The sequence below is a fragment of the Phoca vitulina genome, unplaced genomic scaffold (assembly GCF_004348235.1).
Source record: "Phoca vitulina isolate PV1807 unplaced genomic scaffold, GSC_HSeal_1.0 scaffold3, whole genome shotgun sequence".
Classification (NCBI taxonomy): Eukaryota; Metazoa; Chordata; class Mammalia; order Carnivora; family Phocidae; genus Phoca; species Phoca vitulina.
Window position 1 is genome coordinate 58,085,489 of NW_022589706.1, and position 9,726 is coordinate 58,095,214.

At 39.7% G+C, this 9,726-nt stretch overlaps 1 protein-coding gene across 3 annotated transcripts in view; it reads left to right on the forward strand.

Annotated features, from left to right (window-relative positions):
* BMP2K (BMP2 inducible kinase) overlaps positions 1–9,726 on the forward strand; it is a 130,442-nt gene that overhangs the window by 115,753 nt on the left and 4,963 nt on the right. The window lies entirely within an intron of this gene.

A 9,726-nucleotide genomic window follows, 5' to 3' on the forward strand; every position in this document is an offset into this window, starting at 1 on the left:
AAAAAAAAAAAAAAAAAAAAAAAAAAAAGGAAATGGTCCAGATTCATTCTTCTGCACATGGCTGTCCAATTTTCCCAACACCATTTGTTGAAGAGACTGTCTGTTTTCCATTGGACATTCTTTCCTGCTTTTTCGAAGATTAGTTGACCATAGAGTTGAGGGTCCATTTCTGGGCTCTCTGTTCCATTAATCTATGTGTCTGTTTTTGTGCCAGTACCATACTATCTTGATGATTACAGCTTTATAATAGAGCTTGAAGTCCAGAATTGTGATGCCACCAGCTTTGCTTTTCTTTTTCAACATTCCTCTGGCTATTCGAGGTCTTTTCTGTTTCCATACAAATTTTAGGATTATTTGTTCCATTTCTTTGAAAAAAGTTGATGGTATTTTGATAGGGATTGCATTGAATGTGTAGATTGCTCTAGGTAGCATTGACATCTTCATAATATTTGTTCTTCCAATCCATGAGCATGGGACGTTTTTCCATTTCTTTGTGTCTTCCTCAATTTCTTTCATGAGTATTTTATAGTTTTCTGAGTACAGATTCTTTGCCTCTTTGGTTCGATTTATTCCTAGGTATCTTATGGTTTTGGGTGCAGTTGTAAATGGGATCGACTCCTTAATTTCTTTCTTCTGTCTTGTTGTTGGTATATAGAAATGCAGCTGATTTCTGTACATTGATTTTATATCCTACCACTTTACTGAATTCCTGTATGAGTTCTAGCAGTTTTGGGGTGGAGTCTTTTGGGTTTTCCACATAAAGTATCATATCATCTGCAAAGAGTGAGAGTTTGACTTCGTCTTTGCCGATTCGGATGCCTTTTATTTCTTTCTGTTGTCTGATTGCCGAGGCTAGGACTTCTAGTGCTATGTTGAATAGCAGTGGTGATAGTGGACATCCCTGCTGTGTTCCTGACCTTAGGGGAAAAGCTCTCAGTTTTTCCCCATTAAGAATGATATTTGCTGTGGGTTTTTCATAGATGGCTTTTATGATATTAAGGTACTGTACCCTCTGTTCCTACACTGTGAAGAGTTTTAATCAAGAAAGGATGCTATACTTTGTCAAATGCTTTTTCTGCATCTATTGAGAGTATCATATGGTTCTTGTTCTTTCTTTTATTAATGTATCGTATCACACTGATTTGCGGATGTTGAACCAACCTTGCAGCCCAGGAATAAATCCCACTTGGTCATGGTGAATAATCCTTTTAATTACTGTTGGATCCTATTGGCTAATATTTTGGTGAGAATTTTTGCATCCATGTTCATCAGGGATATTGGTCTATAGTTCTCCTTTTTGATGGGGTCTTTGTCTGGTTTTGGGATCAAGGTAATGCTGGCCTCATAAAATGAGTTTGGAAGTTTTCCTTCCATTTCTATTTTTTAGAACAGTTTCAGAAGAATAGGTATTAATTCTTCCTTAAATGTTTGGTAGAATTCCCCTGTGAAGCCATCTGGCCTTTGGGCTCTTGTTTGTTAGGAGATTTTTGATTATTGCTTCAATTTCCTTACTGATTATGGGTCTGTTCAGGTTTTCTATTTCTTCCTGGTTCAGTTTTGGTAGTTTATACATCTCGAAGAAAGCATCCATTTCTTCCAGATTGTCTAATTTGCTGGCATATAGTTGCTCATAATATCTTCTTATAATTGTATTTCTTTGGTGTTGGTTGTGATCTCTCTCCTCTTTCATTCATGATTTTATTTGGGTCCTTTCTCTTTTCTTTTTGATAAGTCTGGCCAGGGGTTTATCAATCTTAACTAATTCTTTCAAAGAACCAGCTCCTAGTTTCATTGATCTCTTCTACTGTTTTTTGGTTTCTATTTCATTGATTTCTGCTCTGATCTTTATTATTTCTCATCTCCTGCTGGGTTTAGGCTTTATTTGCTGTTCTTTCTCCAGCTCCTTTAGGTGTAGGGTTAGGTTGTGTATTTGAGACCTTTCTTTTTTCTTGAGAAAGGCTTGTATTGCTATATACTTTCCTCTTAGGACTTCCTTTCCTGTATCCCAAAGATTTTGAACAGTTGTGTTTTCATTTTCATTTGTTTCCATGAATTTTTTTAAATTCTTATTTAATTTCCTGGTTGACCCATTCATTCCTTAGTAGGATGCTCTTTAGCCTCCATGTATTTGAGTTCTTTCCAACTTCCCTCTTGTGATTGAGTTCTAGTTTCAAAGCACTGTGGTCCAAAAATATGCAGGGAATGATCCCAATCTTTTGGTACTGGTTGAAACCTGATTTGTGTCCCAGGATGTGATCTCTTCTGGAGAATGTTCCATGGGCACTAGAGAAGAATGTGTATTCTGTTGCTTTGGATGGATGTTCTGAATATATCTGTGAAGTACATCTGGTCCAGTGTGTCATTTCAAGCCTTTATTTCCTTGTTGATCTTTTGCTTATGATCTGTCCATTTCAGTGAAGGGGCTGTTAAAGTCCCCTACTATTACTGTATTATTGTTGATGTGTTTGTTTGATTTTGTTTTTAATTGGCTTATATAATTGGGTGCTCCCATGTTAGGGGCATAGATATTTAAAATTGTTAGGTCTTCTTGTTGGATAGACCCTTTAAGTATGATGTAGTATCCTTCCTCATCTCTTATTATAGTCTTTGGTTTAAAATCTGATATAAGGATTGCCACCCCAGCTTTCTTTTGATGTCCATTAGCATGGTAAATGGTTTTCCACCCCCTCACTTTCAATCTGGAGGTGTCTTTGGGTGTAAAATGAGTCTCTTGCAGACAGCATATCGCTGGGTCTTGTTTTTTTATCCGCTCTGATACTCTCTGTCTTTTGATTGGGGCATTTAGCCCATTAACATTCAGGGTAACTATTGAAAGATACGAATTTAGTGCCATTGTATTGCCTGTAAGGTGACTGTTACTGTATATTGTCTGTGTTCCTTTCTGGTCTATGTTACTTTTAGGCTCTTTCTTTGCTTAGAGGACCCCTTTCGATATTTCTTGTAGGGCTGGTTTGGTTTTTGCAAATTCTTCATTTTTGTTTGTCCTGGAAGCTTTTTATCTCTCCTTCTATTTTCAGTGACAGCCTAGCTGGATATAGTATTCTTGGCTGCATGTTTTTCTCATTTAGTGCTCTGAATATATCATGCCAGTCCTTTCTGGCCTTCCAGGTCTCTGTGGATAGGTCTGCTGCCAATCTAATGTTTCTACCATTGTAGGTTACAGACCTCCTGTCCGGGCTATTTTCAGGATTTTCTCTTTGTCTCTGAGACTTGTGAGTTTTACTATTAGATGTTCGGGTGTTGATCTATTTTTATTGATTTTGAGAGGGGTTCTCTGTGCCTCCTGGATTTTGATGCCTGTTTCCTTCCCCAAATTAGGGAAGTTCTCTGCTATAATTTGCTCCAGTACACCTTCTGCCCCCCTCTCTCTTCTTCTTCTGAGATCCCAATTATTCTGTTGTTTCACTTTATGGTATCACTTATCTCTCGAATTCTCCCCTTGTGATCCAGTAGTTGTTTATCTCTCTTTTTCTCAGCTTCTTTATTCTCCATCATTTGGTCTTCTATCTTCTGCCTCATTTATCCTAGTCGTTAGAGCCTCCATTTTTTTTTTTTTTTAAGATTTTATTTATTTGAGAGAATGAGAGAGAGAGAGAGAGCACAAGAGGGAGAGAGTGGGAGAGGGAGAAGCAGACTCCCCATTGAGCAGGGAGCCCGACGTGGGACTCGATCCCGGGACTCCAGGATCATGACCTGGGCCGAACGCAGTTGCCCAACCAACTGAGCCACCCAGGCGCCCTAGAGCCTCCATTTCTTATTGCACCTCATTAATAGCCTTTTTGATTTTGACTTGGTTAGATTTTAGTTCTTTTATTTCTCCAGAAGGGGATTCTCTAGTATCTTCTATGCTTTTTTCAAGCCTAGATAGTATCTTTATAATCGTCATTCTGAACTGTAGTTCCAACATCTTACTAATGTCCATATTGATTAGGTCCCTGGCAGTTGGTCCTGCTTCTTGTTCTTTTTGTTGAGGTGAATTTTTCCGTCTTGTCATTTTGTCCAGAGAAGAATAGGTGAACGACACAACAAAATGCTAAAAGGGTAACAATGACCCCAGAAAAATATACACAAAACAAATCAGAAGAGACCCAAAACGGGGGTTGGGGGAGGGGGAGAGAAAGAAAGAAAGAAAAAAAAAAAAAGAATATGATCAGGCTGGTGAGTGGAACAGAGCCACACACTAGATTTTGGGTTTATTTTGGTCTGTTAGAAGAACAGATCAAAGAAAAAGAAGAAACTGCCTCCCAAAATTTTAAAAAAGAAAAACTTACATATATATATACACACACAAAAATAAGGGTAAATATGATGAAGGGATGGAATATGACTGTAAAGATGAAAATTAAAAAAGATTTTAAAAAAGGAATTGGTAGGGTAAGAAGTTGGTTGAAAAAAGAAATAAAATTAAAAAAAAAAAAGGAGAGAATGTGATCAGGCGGGAGACTAGAACAAAGCCATACACTAGATTTAGGGTATATTTTGGTCTGTTAGAAGAAACTGTATCCCAAAATTTTAAAGAAAGAAAAATTTACATACATACAAAAAATAATATTAAATACAATGTAGGGATAGAATATGACTGTAAAAATGAAGTAAAAAAGGAATTGTTTGTTGAAAAAGGAAAAATTAAAAAAGAAAGAAATAGAAAAAAATAAAGATTTAATAAATTAACTTTGAAAGACTAAAGAATCAGGAAAAAAGCCATGAATTCTGTGTGCAGTATTCCCCTAGCACTGGCATTCTGCCGTTCTCATTGATCGGTAAACTTGGTCTTGGCTGGCTGTTGTTGCTGATCTTCTGGGGGAGGGGCCTGTTGCCGTGGTTCCCAGATGTCTTTGCTGGAGGCGGAATTGCCCCGCCCTAGCCCGGTTGGGCTAAGTAATCTGCTCAGGTTTGCTCTCAGTAGCTTTTGTTCCCTGCAAGCTTTCCGTACAGCTTTGGAGGACAAGAGTGAAAATGGCGGCCTCCCAATCTCCGCCCCGGAGGAGCTGAGAACTCGGGACCCCACTCCTCAGTGCGCCCCCAGAGAAAAGCAGTCGATCACTCCCGTCTCCCCGGTCTCCGGCCGCACTCTGTGCTCACCCGGCCTGTGACCAAGCATTTCTATCTCTGGCATACGACCCTGTGTGGAGTCTCCAAACCCAGCAGATCCCTGCGGTGCACTTCCGTGCAGGAAACAGTTAATTTAGAAGACTGGGATTAAAATAGAAGAATAACAGAGAAAGTCAACTGAAGGACTCTGTCCTATGTTAAATTTTCCAGAAGATCTCTGTGTCCTAGAAATGGAATTTCTCAGAGAAGTTGTGGAAGCAGGGACGCCTGTGTGGCTCAGTTGGCTAAGCATCTGCCTTCAGCTCAGGTCATGATCTCAGGGTCCTGGTATCGAGGCCCCTATCGGGCTTTCTGCTCAGCGGGGAGTCTGCTTCTCCCTTTCACTCTCCCTTTGTGTTCTCCCTCTCTCAAATAAATAAATAAAATCTTTAAAAAAGAAAAGAAAAGAAAAAGTTGTAGAAGCAGTATTTTTCCAGAATGTATTTTGCAAAATCGTTTATAAAGCTACTGGGTGCTACTTGTACATAAAAGTGTAGTGAAGCAAATTTGGGAAGTCCTGGGTTTCATAAGATTAAGCAGATTCTTTTGTGTAGGACTTGACAGCACTTTTAGTGAGCATTTTCCAGGTAGAGGCACATTACATAGCAGCATTTTATAAACTCAGGTACATGAGACCACAGAGCTGTTTGGTTCTTGTAACAGGAATAATGTTGTGCGGGATACACTTTGGAAAACATTATGGAATGTTCTTGGAGGTGTCCATGAGCAGGTATGATGGGTACACATTGTGGCTCTCTGGGGGGGTAAGGGGCTTGAAGTAAGACATTAAACTATCATAGAGGAACTGCCCAACGTGAGGGATGATTGTCTTTGCCATTACACTTTTTTTTCTTTTGAATAAAAATTCACAAAAATAAATTCTACAGCTAATCTAAACGTCATCTTTGTTTTTAATATCAGAAGTAAGCTGTATGGGGGAGAAGTCAAACTTGAGAATCTGTATTTGATTTGGTTTTAATCTGTTAGGATTTAAGATAAGCCTGTTGTAAATTTGTAAAGATACAGCATTTAGCTCTTGGCTGGTTTCATGGAACTGGTAGATGAATAATGGATGAAGATTATATTTAAGTAGAACCTGATGGAATTCTCCGTGTCTTCTTTCCCCCTCCTCAGCCCTACTCCTCACTTCAAGGTTGCCAACAATCTGCCTGGACCGACCAGAGTCAGTGGCCATTGTCTGTCCTCAGTTTATTGCACCTCTTTGCCTCACCCAGCTCGCTGGTCTCCTCTGTCTCCAGAAGCACTCCTCTCTTGGCTTCCCTGACACTGCGCTCGCCTGGTTTTGGTCCTTCTCTCTGTACTTTGCAGTTAGCTTTGTAGGTGGTTCTGCTGACTTCCAAATGTGTCATACCTGAGGGCTCAGTGTTGGGTCCCCTTTTTCTGTTTTGTACTCACTTCCTAAGTGATTTCCTTTAGACTTGTAACTCTCTCTACATACCCTCTACATGGGGAGGACTCCCAAATCTCGTCTCCAGTCAAAAACTAACCATTGCCCTCAAGCCACAGGTATCTACTATTTGCACTTCAATGCATCACAAATAACTCAAGCCTTGTGTCCAAAACCTGATTCTTGGTAATATCTACTTTCCCTCTTATTCTTTACTCACTCTTTTCTGTCTGTATTAATGGCACTACCATCCTTCCAGAGAGTTTCCCTCCTCAGTCTCTAATTATTCATTTCTACTTAGCCTGCCACCATCGTCATCCAGGCCACCAGAATCTCTGGCTTTAATTTCTACCATTTCCTCCTCCCTGATCTCCTCACTTTTGTATCTCTCTTTTCAGCCTTTTTTTCTACACAGTCAGTTATGTTTCAAATATCAATCTGATCATGACACCCATTTTAAATAAAGCCTTGTAACGGCTTCCCATTGCATACCGAATTTAGAGCAAAATCCAGACTCCTTCTCATGGCCTGAAGGCACCTTCACAGGCTGGTCCTTTCCCCGCTCTTTCCCGCCTCATCTTGTATGGTATTCCCCTTGCCACTGTACTCCATTCACACTGGCCTATTTTCAGTTCCTCGAACGTGCCAACTTCTTTCTTGCCTTCACACATGCCCTAGCTTCTCCTTGGAGCAGCTTTCTGCCTGTCCTTTGCGTGGCTGGCTCCTTCTCACTGTTCAGTCTTAACCGGCATCTCCTCAGGGAGGCCTTTGCTGACTGTCCAGAGTAGGTTTCTGTACCCGTTCCCCCACCCCATGACTTGCACCACTGCTCTGTTATTTCAGAGCGCCAGTCCTTGTACTCTCTGTCTCCCACACTTGATTGTAAACTCCTGGAGGTAGAGACTGTTTATTCACCAATGTAACAAACATTTTTTGTTAAACTTAAAAAATGCAGTGACTGAATTCTGAGCTAAAAAAAATCTCCAGATGTAAAGAGTTCATTTTTTAATGTAACTTTCTTTATTGTATTCTGAATGTATTGGATATGCGTCCATGGCTATGAGCTCAGAGTAGTCACTTATTGTTTCATTCAACAAATACTGATTCACCACATGCTAGGATAGAAAAGAATGATGTGAGGTAAATGATAGATAGGACTGTGTCTAGGAGGTAATAATCAAGTAGGGAAAACAGACAAACAAACAATTGTAATATAGTACAATTAAGGCTTGTTCTAAGTTCATCAGGAGTCCCAAATATGGGTATTTTTCAAGGGGTGTCTTTGCAGGGCTCTGGCATGGGCTGGGTCTTGAAACACAGCCAGGTCCACTAGGCAAGTCAGGCGGGAGTGGGAGTGCTAGAAGGATGCTCCTACCAGGGGGTGGTGTGACAATGGTAGAGAGATGTTAAAACAGCAGAATGCCCCTTGAAACCCAAATCTATTAGGTTCCTCAGTTTCTGATAGCAAACATTAAGAGGTTGGATAGCAGGATAACTCAAAATAATTTTTTTAAATCTAAATGTGTCGGGTGGAGCTATATACCCATGGAAGACATCAAGGTCTGAGGCTAAAGGTGTGGGAGGACAGAATCTAGAGACGGGGCCCCTGTGCTGGGCTAAGGGTTGGGACTTTAGAGAGCCACTGAATGGGTTTTTAAGCTGTAGCCACATAATTAGTGTTTCAGAAAAATCATTTTGGTGGCAGGATAGAGTAGTTTGAGGGACGTGGTACTGGAGGGAACAGATTCAAGAGTTTAAAAACACAAACTCGTGAGGAAGGAATGATTTCCAGACTTCTGTTGATTTGCAGAACTAGTTAGAAGTGTTGTTTACAATTTAGTGGGAACTGGTGAGGAGCACATTTTAAGAGGAAAGATGATCTCTTTTGAAATTACTGAGTTTGAAGTAATAGTAGGATTCATATTCATAAGTATTAGATGAGTAAGATAAGTATTCATGGTCAGTATTAGAGAGATCCAGTCATGATGGTGTATGTGGTAATTAACATATAAGTATTTAAGACCACGGGAGGACATACAGAGGGAGAAAGCCAAGGATAGAACCCTAGGGAACATACATGCATATGGAAGTGTTCGTGAAAGAGAAGTCTCTATATGTATGACCAAGAAGGAATAGTCAGGGAGGTGGGAAGACAACAGTATTGACTTCTAAAGAGAAGATAAGAACTGAAGAGTATCATATGCAATAAGGACCATGTTAATAACAGGAAAGTAATGGTCCTTGCATCGTAAGTTGATTAGTTTTCATGACTACAGACTATATTCCAACCCTAGCCAATTATTTTGAAAATATCTGATCTTAGTCAAAGGAAGGGAAGGGATGATTGGATATGTGGTTGGATCAGTTCAAACTGATCCCTACATCTGGAAAATCAATTCAATACATCAGTATATTGGGAGGGTAGTATACTTCTGTGTAACTAATACAGTCTTTATTATATACCATATGGTGAAACTGTAAAGCACTATATTTGATGCGGTTTTACTATACATCGTACAGTGAACATATTGGTAGTTAAGTTTTTCTTTAAAGGTAGCATGCTTTTAATGGAATGTTTAGTAGTGAAGATAAGACAGTTAAAGGAAGATGTGTCATCTAGAGAAGGCAGATGTCCTTGGTACGGTCTTGGTTCAGTACCTGGTCCTTGGCTTTGATCAGATTATGGGGAGGCACTCATGTTAACCTAGGTCGTAAGACGACCAGAATGCTAATTTTAAAAAATTACAGTGAAACATATAACTGAGCAGACAAGCTCTTCCTGCTTGTTGATCTCTTTGGGAAAACTTTATAATGGAGTTGAAATATAAGCAGAATGTGGTTTGGTAAATGTGGGATTCTGAGTAGGGGCAATTAGCTGAATAATCTTACTTGGAAGGTCGGAGAAGAAAATTTGCCTGTGTATTATATTCAGAGCCTCTTCTGGGTACCATAAATAAAACCTAGCTGTCAATGAGGGCCTATGATGAGTAGGTGGTGGTGTGTAGGGTACAGAGGCAAGTAAATCTCTCTGCACTAGAGGACCTGTCTAGTCGAGGATACGTGTGTTCCCTAAGCCTAATGACCAAAGAATTGACATTATTTTCTCTAAGTGAACTGGTATGAGGGATTTGTAGTGCCTTGTGTTCTTGCATATTGTTTAGTGCAAATGGTTCTTGAAATGTATTGGAATGCTATAATGATTTTTC